Source organism: Oncorhynchus masou, chromosome 28, assembly GCF_036934945.1.
Source record: "Oncorhynchus masou masou isolate Uvic2021 chromosome 28, UVic_Omas_1.1, whole genome shotgun sequence".
Taxonomy (NCBI): Eukaryota; Metazoa; Chordata; class Actinopteri; order Salmoniformes; family Salmonidae; genus Oncorhynchus; species Oncorhynchus masou.
In genome coordinates, this window is record NC_088239.1 from 77,847,271 (window position 1) to 77,870,131 (window position 22,861).

Below are 22,861 nucleotides of genomic sequence, written 5' to 3' on the forward strand. Positions count from 1 at the left end.
CTGTAGAACTACCTGAGTATAGTCTATATAGAACTACCTGAGTATAGCCTCTGTAGAACTACCTGAGTATAGTCTATATAGAACTACCTGAGTATAGCCTCTGTAGAACTACCTGAGTATAGTATCTATAGAACTACCTGAGTATAGTCTCTGTAGAACTACCTGAGTATAGTCTCTGTAGAACTACCTGAGTATAGCCTATGTAGAACTACCTGAGTATAGTCTCTGTAGAACTACCTGAGTATAGCCTCTGTAGAACTACCTGAGTATTGTCTCTGTAGAACTACCTGAGTATAGTCTCTGTAGAACTACCTGAGTATAGCCTCTGTAGAACTACCTGAGTATTGTCTCTATAGAACTACCTGAGTATAGTCTCTGTAGAACTCCCTGAGTATTGTCTCTGTAGAACTACCTGAGTATAGTCTCTGTAGAACTACCTGAGTATTGTCCCTATAGAACTACCTGAGTATAGTCTCTGTAGAACTCCCTGAGTATTGTCTCTGTAGAACTACCTGAGTATAGTCTCTGTAGAACTACCTGAGTATAGTCTCTGTAGAACTACCTGAGTATAGTCTCTGTAGAACTACCTGAGTATAGTCTCTGTAGAACTACCTGAGTATAGTCTCTATATAACTACCTGAGTATTGTCTCTGTAGAACTACCTGAATATAATCTCTGTAGAACTACCTGAGTATAGTCTCTGTAGAACTACCTGAGTATAGTCTCTATAGAACTACCTGAGTATTGTCTCTGTAGAACTACCTGAATATAGTCTCTGTAGAACTACCTGAGTATAGTCTATATAGAACTACCTGAGTATAGTCTCTATAGAACTACCTGAGTATTGTCTCTGTAGAACTACCTGAGTATAGCCTCTGTAGAACTACCTGAGTATTGTCTCTATAGAACTACCTGAGTATAGTCTCTGTAGAACTCCCTGAGTATTGTCTCTGTAGAACTACCTGAGTATAGTCTCTGTAGAACTACCTGAGTATTGTCTCTATAGAACTACCTGAGTATAGTCTCTGTAGAACTCCCTGAGTATTGTCTCTGTAGAACTACCTGAGTATAGTCTCTGTAGAACTACCTGAGTATAGTCTCTGTAGAACTACCTGAGTATAGTCTCTGTAGAACTATCTGAGTAGTCTCTGTAGAACTACCTGAGTATAGTCTCTGTAGAACTACCTGAGTATTGTCTCTATATAACTACCTGAGTATAGTCTCTGTAGAACTACCTGAGTATTGTCTCTATATAACTACCTGAGTATAGTCTCTGTAGAACTACCTGAGTATAGTCTCTGTAGAACTACCTGAGTATAGTCTCTGTAGAACTACCTGAGTATAGTCTCTGTAGAACTACCTGAGTATAGTCTCTGTAGAACTACCTGAGTATAGTCTCTGTAGAACTACCTGAGTATTGTCTCTGTAGAACTACCTGAGTATAGTCTCTGTAGAACTACCTGAGTATAGCCTCTGTAGAACTACCTGAGTATAGTCTCTGTAGAACTACCTGAGTATAGCCTCTGTAGAACTACCTGAGTATTGTCTCTATAGAACTACCTGAGTATAGTCTCTGTAGAACTCCCTGAGTATTGTCTCTGTAGAACTACCTGAGTATAGTCTCTGTAGAACTACCTGAGTATTGTCCCTATAGAACTACCTGAGTATAGTCTCTGTAGAACTACCTGAGTATTGTCTCTGTAGAACTACCTGAGTATAGTCTCTGTAGAACTACCTGAGTATAGTCTCTGTAGAACTACCTGAGTATAGTCTCTGTAGAACTACCTGAGTATAGTCTCTGTAGAACTACCTGAGTATAGTCTCTATATAACTACCTGAGTATTGTCTCTGTAGAACTACCTGAATATAATCTCTGTAGAACTACCTGAGTATAGTCTCTGTAGAACTACCTGAGTATAGTCTCTATAGAACTACCTGAGTATTGTCTCTGTAGAACTACCTGAATATAATCTCTGTAGAACTACCTGAGTATAGTCTCTGTAGAACTACCTGAGTATAGTCTCTATAGAACTACCTGAGTATTGTCTCTGTAGAACTACCTGAATATAGTCTCTGTAGAACTACCTGAGTATAGTCTATATAGAACTACCTGAGTATAGTCTCTATAGAACTACCTGAGTATTGTCTCTGTAGAACTACCTGAGTATAGCCTCTGTAGAACTACCTGAGTATTGTCTCTATAGAACTACCTGAGTATAGTCTCTGTAGAACTCCCTGAGTATTGTCTCTGTAGAACTACCTGAGTATAGTCTCTGTAGAACTACCTGAGTATTGTCTCTATAGAACTACCTGAGTATAGTCTCTGTAGAACTCCCTGAGTATTGTCTCTGTAGAACTACCTGAGTATAGTCTCTGTAGAACTACCTGAGTATAGTCTCTGTAGAACTACCTGAGTATAGTCTCTGTAGAACTATCTGAGTATAGTCTCTGTAGAACTACCTGAGTATAGTCTCTGTAGAACTACCTGAGTATTGTCTCTATATAACTACCTGAGTATAGTCTCTGTAGAACTACCTGAGTATTGTCTCTATATAACTACCTGAGTATAGTCTCTGTAGAACTACCTGAGTATAGTCTCTGTAGAACTACCTGAGTATAGTCTCTGTAGAACTACCTGAGTATAGTCTCTGTAGAACTACCTGAGTATAGTCTCTGTAGAACTACCTGAGTATAGTCTCTGTAGAACTACCTGAGTATAGCCTCTGTAGAACTACCTGAGTATAGCCTCTGTAGAACTACCTGAGTATAGTCTCTGTAGAACTACCTGAGTATAGCCTCTGTAGAACTACCTGAGTATAGCCTCTGTAGAACTACCTGAGTATAGTCTCTGTAGAACTACCTGAGTATAGTCTCTGTAGAACTAGCTGAGTATAGTCTCTGTAGAACTGTGTTGTGATAATTAGCAACACAGGTCAGGAAACTGACTAGAGGAGACTAGCGTGTAGGTGTGGAATCTCCAGACACATAGACACAGGTGAGTTAACTAGCACACCTAATTAGGCTGGTTAGTCAAGCTACAATGATGTCATTGTCCTCCTGCTCCAATTAAGAATGGATTTCACCCATGTTCCCTAAGTTAGCGTCTGCCAAGTGGCAGCACAAGGAGGGGGGGGGGGGGGCTTGGAGAAAGCCTGCACATACACGCACACACACAATAGACAGATGCATGCATGAAAACATGCTCACACAAACACAGACGTACAGACACACACAGGACCACACACACAAGGGATTCCCCAGTGTGACGTCGGGACCAAACTCGGTCCCCATCATCATCAGCCTTATCTGTTTAAAGACTCTCCCTGAAGACAAATCAGCCGAAGTGGGCCACCTCACAAGGAGGCCTGGGGTATGATGAGAGCTGGCTTTATTCATGCTTCCAATTGTCCTCTGTCTACTCTATCCTGTACGTCAGTCTTTGTGTGATTCACAGGGCTGTAGGGACTATGAATTTCTACACCATCATGATCTAGTTCTTCCATTGCATCGAAAAGTGTAACAGTGACTTCTCTGGTGACTTGCTTCGTATCCATGTCACAATTCTGTCTCAGTGTTCTTCATTTGTTCAACCTACTTCTCATAGTTAGGAATGTTTAACCAAATCTTTATGAAACTCTGAATTAGGAGTGCCGACAACTTTAGGAACAAACTGTCCAAAAGTACAGTAGCCCTGTCTAAAAGTGATCAATGAGTAGAAGTGTCATTCTCAGTTATAGAACTCTATAGGGCTTACATGTGCATAGTCAATTTCCTGTAAATCCACCTTCATGATAATAATAATGGTGTCAGTGTGGAACTACAGTCCTCTTCATTAGAACCAGACATCTTCATGATCAGAATAATGGCGTCAGTGTGGAACTACAGTCCTCTTCATTAGAACCAGACATCTTCAGGACATCTTCATGATCAGAATAATGGTGTCAGTGTGGAACTACAGTCCTCTTCATTAGAACCAGACATCTTCATGATCAGAATAATGGTGTCAGTGTGGAACTACAGTCCTCTTCATTAGAACCAGACGTCTTCAGGACATCTTCATGATCAGAATAATGGTGTCAGTGTGGAACTACAGTCCTCTTCATTAGAACCAGACGTCTTCAGGACATCTTCATGATAATAATAATGGTGTCAGTGTGGAACTACAGTCCTCTTCATTAGAACCAGTCGTCTTCAGGACATCACAAAGGGAGGATGCCAGAAGAAAAAGGCCATGGAAAGAGTCATAGTTTAAGTTCACCGTGTTCTCTGGAAGCAGATAATGACAAATTATTTTTTGATTCCTCTCCTAAAAAGGAGAAGAGGAGCCGGTCCTGCTGACAAAATAAGAACACCTTGACAAGAGAACACCATTATTCAAGGTGTATTTATCTTTTACTTCTCTTTTCAACTTGTGGAGCCTTGTGTTTTGGCTCCGGGAGTGAAAAATGTTTGAGTGCTGCAACCATCTCTCTGAGGCCAAGGATATCATTCTGAACTCTCATTTCTCACTTTGTTTTTGGAGTTCAGTACTTTTCCTTCTCGTTTTTAATGCATTTTATTTTAAAGAGGCTACACAGAACTTTTTCCTATAGTGGTGCTCAAGCCAAAAGGGGTCATCTGAATGGACAGAAATAGTGTCAAAAAATGACCTAATTGGGCAGAAAAGTACACATCTCACCATAGTGTATTTCTAACCAAAGAAATGCAGAGTAAGTACTGATACTTGTCAAAACTACCCGTCTACTTATTCCTAGCCCGGCTGTACAGATGTCGGATCTTAACTTGATCACCATGTTGCAGGAGAACTTGCAATGCAGGACATTTAAAACGTGCAGTGTATTTGAGGGTTAAAAAGGCTTCTGAAGTTTGTAATTGCATTTTCCTGCTGTAGCAAACTGGCTCAAATGAAGATCCAACATCTGTGCACACCCTTGGAACTTTCAGTCAGTGAGACAAACAGGCCTATTCCCCATTATACTCTACTGCTGACTGAACAGGCCTATTCCCCATTATACTCTACTGCTGACTGAACAGGCCTATTCCCCATATACTCTACTGACGACTGAACAGGCCTATTCCGCATATACTCTACTGCTGACTGAACAGGCCTATTCCCCATATACTCTACTGACGACTGAACAGGCCTATTCCGCATATACTCTACTGACGACTGAAAAGGCCTATTCCCCATATACTCTACTGCTGACTGAACAGGCCTATTCCCCATATACTCTACTGACGACTGAACAGGCCTATTCCCTACATACTCTACTGCTGACTGAACAGGCCTATTCCGCATATACTCTACTGACGACTGAACAGGCCTATTCCCCATATACTCTACTGCTGACTGAACAGGCCTATTCCCCATATACTCTACTGACGACTGAAAAGGCCTATTCCCTACATACTCTACTGCTGACTGAACAGGCCTATTCCCCATATACTCTACTGACGACTGAACAGGCCTATTCCGCATATACTCTACTGACGACTGAAAAGGCCTATTCCCCATATACTCTACTGCTGACTGAACAGGCCTATTCCCCATATACTCTACTGACGACTGAACAGGCCTATTCCCCATATACTCTACTGCTGACTGAACAGGCCTATTCCCCATATACTCTACTGACGACTGAACAGGCCTATTCCGCATATACTCTACTGCTGACTGAACAGGCCTATTCCCCATATACTCTACTGCTGATTGAACAGGCCTATTCCCCATATACTCTACTGCTGACTGAACAGGCCTATTCCCTACATACTCTACTGATGACTGAACAGGCCTATTCCCCATATACTCTACTGCTGACTGAACAGGCCTATTCCCCATATACTCTACTGCTGACTGAACAGGCCTATTCCCCATATACTCTACTGATGACTGAACAGGCCTATTCCCTACATACTCTACTGATGACTGAACAGGCCTATTCCCTACATACTCTACTGATGACTGAACAGGCCTATTCCCCATATACTCTACTGATGACTGAACAGGCCTATTCCCCATATACTCTACTGATGACTGAACAGGCCTATTCCCTACATACTCTACTGATGACTGAACAGGCCTATTCCCCATATACTCTACTGACGACTGAACAGGCCTATTCCCCATATACTCTACTGATGACTGAACAGGCCTATTCCCCATATACTCTACTGACGACTGAACAGGCCTATTCCCCATATACTCTACTGACGACTGAACAGGCCTATTCCCCATATACTCTACTGCTGACTGAACAGGCCTATTCCCTACATACTCTACTGCTGACTGAACAGGCCTATTCCCCATATACTCTACTGCTGACTGAACAGGCCTATTCCCCATATACTATACTGCTGACTGAAGAGGCCTATTCCCCATATACTCTACTGCTGACTGAACAGGCCTATTCCCCATATACTCTACTGATGACTGAACAGGCCTATTCCCCATATACTCTACTGATGACTGAACAGGCCTATTCCCTACATACTCTACTGATGACTGAACAGGCCTATTCCCCATATACTCTACTGCTGACTGAACAGGCCTATTCCCCATATACTCTACTGCTGACTGAACAGGCCTATTCCCCATATACTCTACTGACGACTGAACAGGCCTATTCCCCATATACTCTACTGATGACTGAACAGGCCTATTCCCCATATACTCTACTGCTGACTGAACAGGCCTATTCCCTACATACTCTACTGATGACTGAACAGGCCTATTCCCTACATACTCTACTGATGACTGAACAGGCCTATTCCCCATATACTCTACTGATGACTGAACAGGCCTATTCCCCATATACTCTACTGATGACTGAACAGGCCTATTCCCTACATACTCTACTGATGACTGAACAGGCCTATTCCCCATATACTCTACTGACGACTGAACAGGCCTATTCCCCATATACTCTACTGATGACTGAACAGGCCTATTCCCCATATACTCTACTGACGACTGAACAGGCCTATTCCCCATATACTCTACTGACGACTGAACAGGCCTATTCCCCATATACTCTACTGCTGACTGAACAGGCCTATTCCCTACATACTCTACTGATGACTGAACAGGCCTATTCCCTACATACTCTACTGATGACTGAACAGGCCTATTCCCCATATACTCTACTGACGACTGAACAGGCCTATTCCCCATATACTCTACTGACGACTGAACAGGCCTATTCCCCATATACTCTACTGCTGACTGAACAGGCCTATTCCCTACATACTCTACTGATGACTGAACAGGCCTATTCCCTACATACTCTACTGACGACTGAACAGGCCTATTCCCCATATACTCTACTGATGACTGAACAGGCCTATTCCCTACATACTCTACTGATGACTGAACAGGCCTATTCCCCATATACTCTACTGCGACTGAACAGGCCTATTCCCCATATACTCTACTGATGACTGAACAGGCCTATTCCCTACATACTCTACTGATGACTGAACAGGCCTATTCCCCATATACTCTACTGATGACTGAACAGGCCTATTCCCCATATACTCTACTGATGACTGAACAGGCCTATTCCCTACATACTCTACTGATGACTGAACAGGCCTATTCCCCATATACTCTACTGACGACTGAACAGGCCTATTCCCCATATACTCTACTGATGACTGAACAGGCCTATTCCCCATATACTCTACTGCTGACTGAACAGGCCTATTCCCCATATACTCTACTGACTGACTGAACAGGCCTATTCCCCATATACTCTACTGCTGACTGAACAGGCCTATTCCCTACATACTCTACTGCTGACTGAACAGGCCTATTCCCCATATACTCTACTGCTGACTGAACAGGCCTATTCCCCATATACTATACTGCTGACTGAACAGGCCTATTCCCCATATACTCTACTGATGACTGAACAGGCCTATTCCCTACATACTCTACTGATGACTGAACAGGCCTATTCCCCATATACTCTACTGCTGACTGAACAGGCCTATTCCCCATATACTCTACTGCTGACTGAACAGGCCTATTCCCCATATACTCTACTGACGACTGAACAGGCCTATTCCCCATATACTCTACTGATGACTGAACAGGCCTATTCCCCATATACTCTACTGCTGACTGAACAGGCCTATTCCCTACATACTCTACTGATGACTGAACAGGCCTATTCCCTACATACTCTACTGATGACTGAACAGGCCTATTCCCCATATACTCTACTGATGACTGAACAGGCCTATTCCCCATATACTCTACTGATGACTGAACAGGCCTATTCCCTACATACTCTACTGATGACTGAACAGGCCTATTCCCCATATACTCTACTGACGACTGAACAGGCCTATTCCCCATATACTCTACTGCTGACTGAACAGGCCTATTCCCCACATACTCTACTGATGACTGAACAGGCCTATTCCCCATATACTCTACTGACGACTGAACAGGCCTATTCCCCATATACTCTACTGATGACTGAACAGGCCTATTCCCCATATACTCTACTGCTGACTGAACAGGCCTATTCCCCACATACTCTACTGATGACTGAACAGGCCTATTCCCCATATACTCTACTGACGACTGAACAGGCCTATTCCCCACATACTCTACTGATGACTGAACAGGCCTATTCCCCATATACTCTACTGCTGACTGAACAGGCCTATTCCGCATATACTCTACTGACGACTGAACAGGCCTATTCCCCATATACTCTACTGCTGACTGAACAGGTCTATTCCCTACATACTCTACTGATGACTGAACAGGCCTATTCCCTACATACTCTACTGACGACTGAACAGGCCTATTCCCCATATACTCTACTGATGACTGAACAGGCCTATTCCCTACATACTCTACTGATGACTGAACAGGCCTATTCCCCATATACTCTACTGACGACTGAACAGGCCTATTCCCCATATACTCTACTGATGACTGAACAGGCCTATTCCCTACATACTCTACTGATGACTGAATAGGCCTATTCCCCATATACTCTACTGATGACTGAACAGGCCTATTCCCCATATACTCTACTGATGACTGAACAGGCCTATTCCCCATATACTCTACTGCTGACTGAACAGGCCTATTCCCCATATACTCTACTGCTGACTGAACAGGCCTATTCCCCATATACTCTACTGCTGACTGAACAGGCCTATTCCGCATATACTCTACTGCTGACTGAACAGGCCTATTCCCCATATACTCTACTGCTGACTGAACAGGCCTATTCCGCATATACTCTACTGCTGACTGAACAGGCCTATTCCCCATATACTCTACTGATGACTGAAGAGGCCTATTCCCTACATACTCTACTGCTGACTGAACAGGCCTATTCCCCATATACTCTACTGACGACTGAACAGGCCTATTCCCCATATACTCTACTGATGACTGAACAGGCCTATTCCCCACATACTCTACTGATGACTGAACAGGCCTATTCCCCATATACTCTACTGACGACTGAACAGGCCTATTCCCCATATACTCTACTGATGACTGAACAGGCCTATTCCCCATATACTCTACTGCTGACTGAACAGGCCTATTCCCCACATACTCTACTGATGACTGAACAGGCCTATTCCCCATATACTCTACTGACGACTGAACAGGCCTATTCCCCACATACTCTACTGATGACTGAACAGGCCTATTCCCCATATACTCTACTGCTGACTGAACAGGCCTATTCCGCATATACTCTACTGCTGACTGAACAGGCTTATTCCCCATATACTCTACTGATGACTGAAGAGGCCTATTCCCTACATACTCTACTGCTGACTGAACAGGCCTATTCCCCATATACTCTACTGACGACTGAACAGGCCTATTCCCCATATACTCTACTGATGACTGAACAGGCCTATTCCCCACATACTCTACTGATGACTGAACAGGCCTATTCCCCATATACTCTACTGACGACTGAACAGGCCTATTCCCCATATACTCTACTGATGACTGAACAGGCCTATTCCCCATATACTCTACTGCTGACTGAACAGGCCTATTCCCCACATACTCTACTGATGACTGAACAGGCCTATTCCCCATATACTCTACTGACGACTGAACAGGCCTATTCCCCATATACTCTACTGATGACTGAACAGGCCTATTCCCCATATACTCTACTGATGACTGAACAGGCCTATTCCCCATATACTCTACTGATGACTGAACAGGCCTATTCCCCATATACTCTACTGATGACTGAACAGGCCTATTCCCTACATACTCTACTGATGACTGAATAGGCCTATTCCCCATATACTCTACTGATGACTGAACAGGCCTATTCCCCATATACTCTACTGACGACTGAACAGGCCTATTCCCTACATACTCTACTGATGACTGAACAGGCCTATTCCCCATATACTCTACTGCTGACTGAACAGGCCTATTCCCCATATACTCTACTGCTGACTGAACAGGCCTATTCCCTACATACTCTACTGATGACTGAACAGGCCTATTCCCCATATACTCTACTGCTGACTGAACAGGCCTATTCCCCATATACTCTACTGCTGACTGAAGAGGCCTTTGTGTGTGTGAGAAACCTATTCAGTGGGCCTCTAAGACCTTTCCCTAGCAACACACACACACACACACACGCTTATAGAATTACAGTAGCGCCTGCCTGCTCGCTGCTCAAAGGGCAGCCAGGTAGCAAATGATCCGTCATCTCCTGAACTCCATGTGACACCCCACTACGCCCAATACTCAGCCCAGACACCTCTACACACACCCCACTATGCCCAATACTCAGTCCAGACACCTCTCCCCATACTCAGCCCAGACACCTCTCCCAATACTCAGCCCAGACACCTGTCCCAATACTCAGCCCAGACCCCTGTCCCAATACTCAGCCCAGACACCTCTACACACACCCCACTACGCCCCAATACTCAGCCCAGACACCTGTCCCAATACTCAGCCCAGACACCTCTACACACACCCCACTACGCCCAATACTCAGCCCAGACACCTCTCCCAATACTCAGCCCAGACACCTGTCCCAATACTCAGCCCAGACACCTCTCCCAATACTCAGCTCAGACACCTGTCCCAATACTCAGCCCAGACACCTCTACACACACCCCACTATGCCCAATACTCAGCCCAGACACCTGTCCCAATACTCAGCCCAGACACCTCTCCCAATACTCAGCTCAGACACCTGTCCCAATACTCAGTCCAGACACCTCTCCCAATACTCAGCCCAGACACCTGTCCCAATACTCAGTCCAGACACCTCTACACACACCGCACTATGCCCAATACTCAGCCCAGACACCTGTCCCAATACTCAGTCCAGACACCTCTACACACACCCCACTATGCCCAATACTCAGCCCAGACACCTGTCCCAATACTCAGTCCAGACACCTCTCCCAATACTCAGCTCAGACACCTGTCCCAATACTCAGCCCAGACACCTCTACACACACCCCACTATGCCCAATACTCAGTCCAGACACCTCTCCCAATACTCAGTCCAGACACCTGTCCCAATACTCAGCCCAGACACCTCTCCCAATACTCAGCCCAGACACCTGTCCCAACACTCAGTCCAGACACCTCTCCCAATACTCAGCTCAGACACCTGTCCCAATACTCAGTCCAGACACCTCTACACACACCCCACTATGCCCAATACTCAGCCCAGACACCTGTCCCAATACTCAGTCCAGACACCTCTACACACACCCCACTACGCCCAATACTCAGCCCAGACACCTGTCCCAATACTCAGTCCAGACACCTCTACACACACCCCACTATGCCCAATACTCAGCCCAGACACCTGTCCCAATACTCAGTCCAGACACCTCTACACACACCCCACTACGCCCAATACTCAGCCCAGACACCTGTCCCAACACTCAGTCCAGACACCTCTCCCAATACTCAGCTCAGACACCTGTCCCAATACTCAGTCCAGACACCTCTACACACACCCCACTATGCCCAATACTCAGCCCAGACACCTCTCCCAATACTCAGCCCAGACACCTGTCCCAATACTCAGCCCAGACACCTCTCCCAATACTCAGCCCAGACACCTCTACACACACCCCACTACGCCCAATACTCAGCCCAGACACCTCTCCCAATACTCAGCCCAGACACCTCTCCCAATACTCAGCCCAGGGACCTGTCCCAATACTCAGCCCAGACACCTGTCCCAATACTCAGCCCAGACACCTGTCCACACAACACACATACACCCATCTATGAAACCATAACATACTGTATAGGATCCATCTATTAACATGTATAAGTGTTCTGTCCAAGTCATCATATCTACAGTAGAACTGTAGTTTGGACTGTGTGTTTATGCTGTTCTAACAGAACCCTGAAACCTACGGTTGAACACTGACCAGAACCCAACAAATGATTCCCCTTCATTTGGCGCCAATAACCTGAAAATCAGTCCCAGTCTAAACAACCTCAGTCCAGAGGTTTAGCAGAGGGTATTGTGATACGTCGCTGGGGGAAGCATGAGGTAGAGAAAGAGCTCAAAGTCCAATGTCTCTGTGTCTGTGTGTGTGTGTTTCTGTGTGTGTGTGTGTGTGTGTGTGTGTGTGTGTGTGTGTGTGTGTGTGTGTGTGTGTGTGTGTGTGTGTGTGTGTGAGTGTGCACCATTTGTGCGTGCATGCTTGCTTGAGTGTGATAGTTTTCTAGGAGAAGATTTGTATGTTTTTAAAGCAGTAATCCTACAAGCTTTTAATGTCTCAGTGTTGCAGTCATATCACACAGGTTTTTCCCAAAGCACGGCTGGAAAGGAGACCATAGGAAAGGTGAACCAGTTTGGCTGGTCTATCGGCTGGTCCAGCCGATTGGCTGGTCTATCTTCATTCCTAGTCGATCACCAAGCATTTCAGTAGAAATGTTAATGATAAAGGCTTGCACTCCTTTTTCATTTTCATGCATTTGATAGGCAAAGTGTTCCCATGTGGAACCATTTCATTTGTCTGAAAACACAGGGGGAGATCTGTGGCTAAATTAAGTGCACCTACTGCGCTGGCCAATCGGATAGCTCAAATCTCCGTAGCTATAGCTTCCACGACCCTGGCAACAGCAAAGTTTGATACGAGCCTCCGTGAGATTTCAGAACTTTTAAAACCCTGACCAGAGAAAGAGTGTCAAGGAACAGAGCAAAGAGCTGTGGTTTATATGAGTGAGTTCATGTCTAAGTTTTCATTCAGCGCTGTCAACACTGCTTTTATTCAGCACTGTCAACACTGCTTTTATTCAGCGCTGTCAACACTGCTTTTATTCAACACTTTCAACACTGCTTTTATTCAACACTGTCAACACTGCTTTTATTCAACACTGTCAACACTGCTTTTATTCAATACTGTCAACACTGCCTTTATTCAGCACTGTCAACACTGCTTTTATTCAACACTGTCAACACTGCTTTTATTCAGCACTGTCAACACTGCTTTTATTCAATACTGTCAACACTGCTTTTATTCAATACTGTCAACACTGCTTTTATTCAGCACTGTCAACACTGCTTTTATGCAATACTGTCAACACTGCTTTTATTCAATACTGTCAACACTGCTTTGATTCAGCACTGTCAACAATGCTTTTATGCAATACTGTCAACACTGCTTTTATGCAATACTGTCAACACTGCTTTTATTCAATACTGTCAACACTGCTTTTATGCAATACTGTCAACACTGCTTTTATTCAACACTGTCAACACTGCTTTTATTCAATACTGTCAACACTGCTTTTATTCAATACTGTCAACACTGCTTTTATTCAGCACTGTCAACACTGCTTTTATTCAACACTGTCAACACTGCTTTTAATAAACACTGTCAACACTGCTTTTATTCAACACTGTCAACACTGCTTTTATTCAATACTGTCAACACTGCTTTGATTCAGCACTGTTAACACTGCTTTTATGCAATACTGTCAACACTGCTTTTATTCAATACTGTCAACACTGCTTTTATTCAACACTGTCAACACTGCTTTTATTCAATACTGTCAACACTGCTTTTATTCAATACTGTCAACACTGCTTTGATTCAGCACTGTCAACACTGCTTTTATGCAATACTGTCAACACTGCTTTTATTCAACACTATTACAAAACACGCTTCTCCATACTTCCACTCGCGCTGCAGCTGCTATGAATGAGTAGCCAAGTGTCTCGATGCCCTGCATTTTATTACTATTAGCAGCTCGTAGTGTCTATTTTAATATCTAGGAATACTTCACTTTCTCTGGTCATAGGAACAACATGAATTTGTGCACGAGGCAGATGCGATGGGTCTTGAGTTTAGCAATCAGCTGGAAGACGGTGACCCCTCTCTCTGGTCAGTCACACCGGAGGAAAGGAAGGAGAAAGCAGGGACCACGAGAGGCAGACCCTCTACTGCTCTCTCCCTCCCTCCTCAGAGACGAATGACGTGTTCAAACCAACTGGGAAATCGGAAATCTAACTTTGGCATCTTTCTAGAGCTCAGACTTTCCAACCTATAGATGGATCACTGACGCCATGATTTGACGCTGTTTTTCCCCCCCAGAGTTCCCAGTTGTTTTGAAAGCACCATGACCATCCCATGCAGATAGCATACCATCAGTCCGGTAAAATTAAAATTAAAATGATTTGCAAATGATTTGAACTTATGCTCAGCTGAACCTCACAAGTGCTACACCAACTGATGTGTTTTGATACCAAAGCTGGAGTTTCGCAGTATAATATGGTCAGAGAAGAACAGCATTGGCAGGCAAGTATATAGACAATATGCTGTGATAATGTATTAGTCCTACTGCACAAACCTCCTTCCTACACAACTGGTTTGATTAGGTTCATGTTACGTTTTTTTTAAAAGGTGCACAATGCAGAAATCGCTCCGCCATTTCTTGGTTGCAAAAATTTAAATAATTCACCTAATTTAAATGCATGTGAAATAACAAGCAAATGTAGTAAAGAGAATACTTTTACCATCTAAACCGCTGTCAAATATCTTTCCATAACTAAAAATATTTCATTTTTAGCTGTTTGAAGCTGGTGTACGAAACCAAGTAAAAGACGCTAAAACAAAACTTAAAAACAGGACGCATAGAAATAACGCACATAGAATAGATAGGTTCTTAGACTTGCTTTCAATGTGAATGACAGATCTATAACTCACATTTCTATGTCAATTTGGTCAGTTTGCACAAAAAGTGACATATTGCAGCTTTAAGTCATGTAAAATAATGATCTGAGCGGTAGATCTCCGCTTACTTTTTGACTGAGAAAGTAATCTTGACTCATAAAAAGGTTGGTGTCCACTGATTTAGAGTAATACAATGGCTTTCCTTGTAATTCTATGGATGTCAGAGCCATCTTTTACCTCCTGCTGAGGCAAGATGATATGACGATGCAAGTGTGTGTGCACATGCATATGTCCGTGTTGTTCTGTGCCTGTGGCCCCATGGGACCCTGTCCCTTGTGTGTCTGTGTTAGTGTGGCTGGTGCTGACGCACGGCTGTGACCCGGGGCCCTCAGGGGACAAAGAGATAACAGAGCAGAGGATGGAGAGGGAGAGACAGAGAGAGACAGGGAGGGACAGGGGGAGAATGAGAGGATGGCCCAGCCATTCAGCTTGAGCAGTGACTGGATGTCCATGTGACACAGAAGGAGTTATTAATGAAAGGGATGGAGACACACTGAGGTAGTGGAGAGAGAGAGAGAGGATAAGAAAGGAAAGAGGAGATGTGAAACAGAAGGAGTTATTAATGAAAGGGATGGAGACACACTGAGGTAGTGGAGAGAGAGAGAGAGGATAAGAAAGGAAAGAGGAGATTGGGAGAGGAAATGTGAAACAGACGGGGAGAAGGAAACATGAAGGGAGAGAGGGAAAGATTAGGGAGAGGGACAAGGACAGAAAGAAGGAGGGAGTGGAAGAGGGAGGAAGGGGGAGAAGGGGTGGACTGAGAGTCAGATAGAGAATGAGAAAGAAGACAGGGAGAGAATGAGAGAGAATGAGAGAGAAGACATGGAGAGGGAGAGACAGAGAGAGAATGAGAGAGAAGACAGGGAGAGGGAGAGACAGAGAGAGAATGAGAAAGAAGACAGGGAGAGCATGAGAGAGAAGACAGGGAGAGGAAGGGAGAGAATGAGAGAGAAGACATGGAGAGGGAGAGACAGAGAGAGAGAGAGAGAGAGAGAGAGAGAGAGAGAGAGAGAGAGAGAGAATGAGAGAGAAGACAGGGAGAGAATGAGAGAGAATGAGAGAGAAGACAGGGAAAGAATGCGATTGAATTAGAGAGAAGACAGGGAGAGGAAGAGAGAGAATGAGAGAGAATGAGAGAGAAACATGGAGAGGGAGAGACAGAGAGAGACAGGGAGAGAATGAGAGAGAAGACAGGGAGAGGAAGGGAGAGAATGAGAGAGAAGACATGGAGAGGGAGAGAAAGAGAGACAGGGACAGAATGAGAGAGAAGACAGGAAGAGGAAGGGAGAGAATGAGAGAGAAGACATGGAGAGGGAGAGACAGAGAGACAGGGGGAGAATGAGAGAGAATGAGAGAGAAGACATGAAGAGGAAGGGGGAGAATGAGAGAAGGCAGGTAGAGAATGAGAGAGAAGACAGACAGAAGGCAGGGAGAGAATGAGAGAGAAGACAGACAGAAGCTGGAGAGAATGAGAGAGAAGACAGACAGAAGGTGGAGAGAATGAGAGAGAAGACAGGGTGAGGAAGGGAGGGAGAGAGAGAATGAGAGAGAGAGAAAGAGAGAGGAGACCGGGAGAGGGAGGGGGAGAATGAGAGAAAGACAGGGAGGGGGAGAATGAGAGAGAGACAGGGAGAGGGAGAGGGAGGGGGATAATGAGAGAGTGACAGGGAGAGGGAGGGAGAGAATGAGAGAGACAGGGAAAGGGAGGGGAGAATGAGAGAGAGAGACAGGGAGGGACAGGGGAGAATGAGAGAGAGAGACAGGGAGAGAATGAGAGAGAGACAGGGAGAGGGAGAGAATGAGAAAGAGACAGGGAGAGGGAGAATGAGAGGGAGACAGGGAGAGAATGAGAAAAAGACAGGGGGAGAATGAGAGAGTGACAGGGAGAGGGAGGGGGAGAATGAGAGAGTGACAGGGAGAGGGAGGGGGAGAATGAGAGAGAGACAGGAGAGGGGAGGGGGAGAATGAGAGAGAGACAGGGAGAGGGAGGGGGAGAATGAGAGAGAGACAGGGAGAGGGAGGGGGAGAATGAGAGAGAGACAGGGAGAGGGAGGGAGAGAATGAGAGAGAGACAGGGAGAGGGAGGGAGAGAATGAGAGAGAGACAGGGAGAGGGAGGGAGGTGCCACCCTTGGCCCACTTTTACAGAGATCATCTCTAGCTTGAGCACCAATGAGAAGGGAGCTCTTCAAACACACAAGCAAGCACACACACACACACACACACACACACACACACACACACACACACACACACACACACACACACACACACACACACACACACACACACACACACACACACACACACACACACACACACACACACACACCCTGAAGAGGTGCCTGCCCTGTTTCAAAGGAACCAGTGCAGGGTATTCTATATCAGGGGTCACATTGCAGTTGCTTGACCCCACTACCATATTTATCACACCTATGTCATATGTAATGTTTACTACTCCATATATGATTGCTCTAACTGTGGTTGTAGGAGAGTCTATAGAGGCTGAGTGTGTCCAACAATGCATACCGTACTAAAGGATAGGACAGGACAGGACAGGGGAGCAGCTGTCTGTTAGACAGGACAGGGGAAAAATTGTCTGTTAGACAGGACAGGGGAGCTGCTGTCTGTTAGACTTGGGTTCCACAGGGCAGGACAGGAGAGGAGTTTTCTGTTAGACAGGACAGGGGAGCAGCTGTCTGTTAGACAGGACAGGACATGAGAGAAGCTGTATGTTAGACAGGACAGAAAAGGACAGCAGCTGTTTGTTTGGCAGGACAGGAGAGCAGCTGGCTCATAGACAGGACAGGAAAGCAGCTGTCTGGTAGACAGGACAGGACAGGAGAGCAGCTGTATGTTAGACAGGACAGAAAAGGACAGCAGCTGTTTGTTTGGCAGGACAGGAGAGCAGCTGGCTCATAGACAGGACAGGAAGGCAGCTGTCTGGCAGATAGGACAGGAGAGCAGCTGTCTGGTAGACAGGACAGGACAGCAGCTGTCTGGTAGACAGGACAGGACAGCAGCTGTCTGGTAGACAGGACAGAAAGACAGCTGTATGGTAGACAGGACAGAAAGACAGCTGTATGGTAGACAGGACAGAAAGACAGCTGTATGGTAGACAGGACAGGAGAGCAGCTGTCTGTCATGCAGGACCACACACACACACACACACACACACACACACACACACACACACACACACACACACACACACACACACACACACACACACACACACACACACACACACACACACACACACACACACACACACACACAGTGCTTGACTTAGGCAGGAGCGGTGTACCGGCAACTCAAATGTTCTACTGCTTGAGCTCCTGTTTCTCTTCTAGAATATTACCTAAAACATACGGTATGACTGTGGAGCTCCTGTTTCTCTTCTAGAATACTACCTAAAACATACAGTACTACTGTGGAGCTCCTGTTTCTCTTCTAGAATACTACCTAAAACATACGGTACTACTGTGGAGCTCCTGTTTCTCTTCTAGAATACTACCTAAAACATACAGTACTACTGTGGAGCTCCTGTTTCTCTTCTAGAATACTACCTAAAAAAACATGGAGCTCCTGTTTCTCTTCTAGAATACTACCTAAAACATACGGTACTACTGTGGAGCTCCTGTTTCTCTTCTAGAATACTACCTAAAACATACGGTACTACTGTGGAGCTCCTGTTTCTCTTCTAGAATACTACCTAAAACATACTGTGGAGGTACTACTGTGGAGCTCCTGTTTAGAAACTCGGTACTACTGTGGAGCTCCTGTTTCTCTTCTAGAATACTACCTAAAACATACGGTACTACTGTGGAGCTCCTGTTTCTCTTCTAGAATACTACCTAAAACATACGGTACTACTGTGGAGCTCCTGTTTCTCTTCTAGAATACTACCTAAAACATACAGTACTACTGTGGAGCTCCTGTTTCTCTTCTAGAATACTACCTAAAACATACGGTACTACTGTGGAGCTCCTGTTTCTCTTCTAGAATACTACCTAAAACATACGGTACTACTGTGGAGCTCCTGTTTCTCTTCTAGAATACTACCTAAAACATACATACGGTACTACTGTGGAGCTCCTGTTTCTCTTCTAGTACCTAAAACATGTGGAGCTCCTGTTTCTCTTCTAGAATACTACCTAAAACATACTACTGTGGAGCTCCTGTTTCTCTTCTAGAAACTACCTACGGTACTACTGTGGAGCTCCTGTTTCTCTTCTAGAATACTACCTAAAACATACGGTATGACTGTGGAGCTACTGTTTCTCTTCTAGAATACTACCTAAAACATACGGTACTACTGTGGAGCTCCTGTTTCTCTTCTAGAATACTACCTAAAACATACGGTACTACTGTGGAGCTCCTGTGTCTCTTCTAGAATACTACCTAAAACATAATACTGTGGAGCTCCTGTTTCTCTTCTAGAATACTACCTAAAACATACGGTATGACTGTGGAGCTCCTGTTTCTCTTCTAGAATATTACCTCAAACATACGGTACTACTGTGGAGCTCCTGTTTCTCTTCTAGAATACTACCTAAAACATACGGTACTACTGTGGAGCTCCTGTTTCTCTTCTAGAATACTACCTCAAACATACGGTACTACTGTGGAGCTCCTGTTTCTCTTCTAGAATACTACCTCAAACATACGGTACTACTGTGGAGCTCCTGTTTCTCTTCTAGAATACTACCTCAAACATACGGTACTACTGTGGAGCTCCTGTTTCTCTTCTAGAATACTACCTCAAACATACGGTACTACTGTGGAGCTCCTGTTTCTCTTCTAGAATACTACCTCAAACATACGGTACTACTGTGGAGCTCCTGTTTCTCTTCTAGAATACTACCTAAAACATACGGTACTACTGTGGAGCTCCTGTTTCTCTTCTAGAATACTACCTAAAACATACGGTACTACTGTGGAGCTCCTGTTTCTCTTCTAGAATACTACCTACTAAACATACGGTACTACTGTGGAGCTCCTGTTTCTCTTCTAAAACATAATACTGTACCTAGAAACTACCTAAAACATACGGTACTACTGTGAATACTACCTCAAAAACATACTGTGAGCTCCTGTTTCTCTTCTAGAATACTACCTAAAACATACGGTACTACTGTGGAGCTCCTGTTTCTCTTCTAGAATACTACCTAAAAATACGGTATACTGTGGAGCTCCTGTTTCTCTTCTAGAATACTACCTAAAACATACGGTACTACTGTGGAGCTCCTGTTTCTCTTCTTAAAACATAGGTATACTGTAGCTCCTGTTTCTCTTCTAGAATACTACCTAAAACAAACATACGGTACTACTGTGGAGCTCCTGTTTCTCTTCTAGAATACTACCTAAAACATACGGTACTACTGTGGAGCTCCTGTTTCTCTTCTAGAATACTACCTAAAACATACGGTACTACTGTGGAGCTCCTGTTTCTCTTCTAGAATACTACCTAAAACATGTACTACTGTGGAGCTCCTGTTTCTCTTCTAGAATACTACCTAAAACATACGGTACTACTGTGGAGCTCCTGTTTCTCTTCTAGAATACTACCTAAACATACGGTGTGGAGCTCCTGTTTCTCTTCTAGAATACTACCTCAAACATACGGTACTACTGTGGAGCTCCTGTTTCTCTTCTAGAATACTACCTCAAACATACGGTACTACTGTGGAGCTCCTGTTTCTCTTCTAGAATACTACCTAAAACATACGGTATGACTGTGGAGCTCCTGTTTCTCTTCTAGAATACTACCTAAAACATACGGTATGACTGTGGAGCTCCTGTTTCTCTTCTAGAATATTACCTCAAACATACGGTACTACTGTGGAGCTCCTGTGTCTCTTCTAGAATACTACCTAAAACATACGGTACTACTGTGGAGCTCCTGTTTCTCTTCTAGAATACTACCTAAAACATACGGTAACTGTGGAGCTCCTGTTTCTCTTCTAGAATATTACCTACTGGCACCTGTGGAGCTCCTGTTTCTCTTCTAGAATACTACCTAAAACATACGGTACTACTGTGGAGCTCCTGTTTCTCTTCTAGAATACTACCTAAAACATACGGTACTACTGTGGAGCTCCTGTTTCTCTTCTAGAATACTACCTAAAACATACGGTACTACTGTGGAGCTCCTGTTTCTCTTCTAGAACACAAACATACGGTACTACTGTGGAGCTCCTGTTTCTCTTCAGTTTTAAATAGCCACTGTCACTGTGGAGCTCCTGTTTCTCTTCTAGAATATTACCTCAAACATACGGTACTACTGTGGAGCTCCTGTTTCTCTTCTAGAATACTACCTCAAACATACGGTACTACTGTGGATTCATTTAAAACATATGGTACTACTGTGGAGCTCCTGTTTCTTTCAGCGGTACAGTGGAGCTCCTGTTTCTCTTCTAGAATACCACCTAAAACATACAGTACTAAGCTCCTGTTTCTCTTCTAGTATCCTACTTGGAGCTCCTGTTTCTCTTCTAGAATACTACCTAAAACATACGGTACTACTGTGGAGCTCCTGTTTCTCTTCTAGAATACTACCTCAAACATACGGTACTACTGTGGAGCTCCTGTTTCTCTTCTAGAATACTACCTAAAACATAGGTATCACTTCTAGAATACTACCTAAAACATACGGTAAAGTGGGTTGAGGATCACTGTGAATACTTTGGGGAGCTCCTGTTTCTCTTCTAGAATACTACCTCAAACATACGGCTGTGGAGCTCCTGTTTCTCTTCTAGAATACTACCTCAAACATACGGTACTACTGTGGAGCTCCTGTTTTCTTCTAGAATTACCTCAAACATACGGAAGGAGCTCCTGTTTCTCTTCTAGAATATTACCTCAAACATCACATGTGGAGCTGTTTTCTTCTAGAATATTACCCCACTGCAGCACCTAAAATGAGTACTGGCACCTATTGCAGTCCAAGAGAAGCACCACACATACAGTACATACACACACACACACACACACACAGTTTTAAATAGCCACTGTCAGACTGGCTCAACAACGTGTGGGGAGGAAGCATTCATTTCTACAGTCTCTTTTCACAGTATGTGTGAATGTAGCTAAGGTCACCTGTCTGAGGATCACTGTGCTTTGGGGACGACTGCATGGCGCTTGTTCTTTTCCAACTAGAAGGATCCTTGATCACATGTGCTTTTCCCCCACTGTTCTCCTGGCACTATGAAATCTGACTCGAGAGCCACTGTGGAGCAACTGACGTTACGCACGTAGATGCATGCGCACACAAGTACACACACGTGAGCGCATACACACACACACACACACACACACACACACACACACACACACACACACACACACACACACACACAAACACACACACACTCTTGATAGGAAAACAGTGGTGATTAGCATAGAGATTTTGACATTTAAAACGTTTTAGGTAGTTATCAACATAAATCTAAGTCAGGACAAATACCATGCCATACTACTAGAAGCCAGAAAAGACGAGGAAAGAACAGAAGATAATGAGAGGAAGAGGAGAAGAGACCAGAAGATAATGAGAGGAAGAGGAGAAGAGACCAGAAGATAATGAGAGGAAGAGGAGAAGAGACCAGAAGATAATGAGAGGAGGA

The 22,861-nt window shown here is 44.4% G+C and overlaps 1 protein-coding gene across 6 annotated transcripts in view; it reads right to left on the reverse strand.

Moving 5' to 3' along the window:
- The window catches only part of LOC135518341 (3',5'-cyclic-AMP phosphodiesterase 4D-like), a 386,883-nt gene that overhangs the window by 76,388 nt on the left and 287,634 nt on the right, over window positions 1–22,861 (reverse strand). The window lies entirely within an intron of this gene.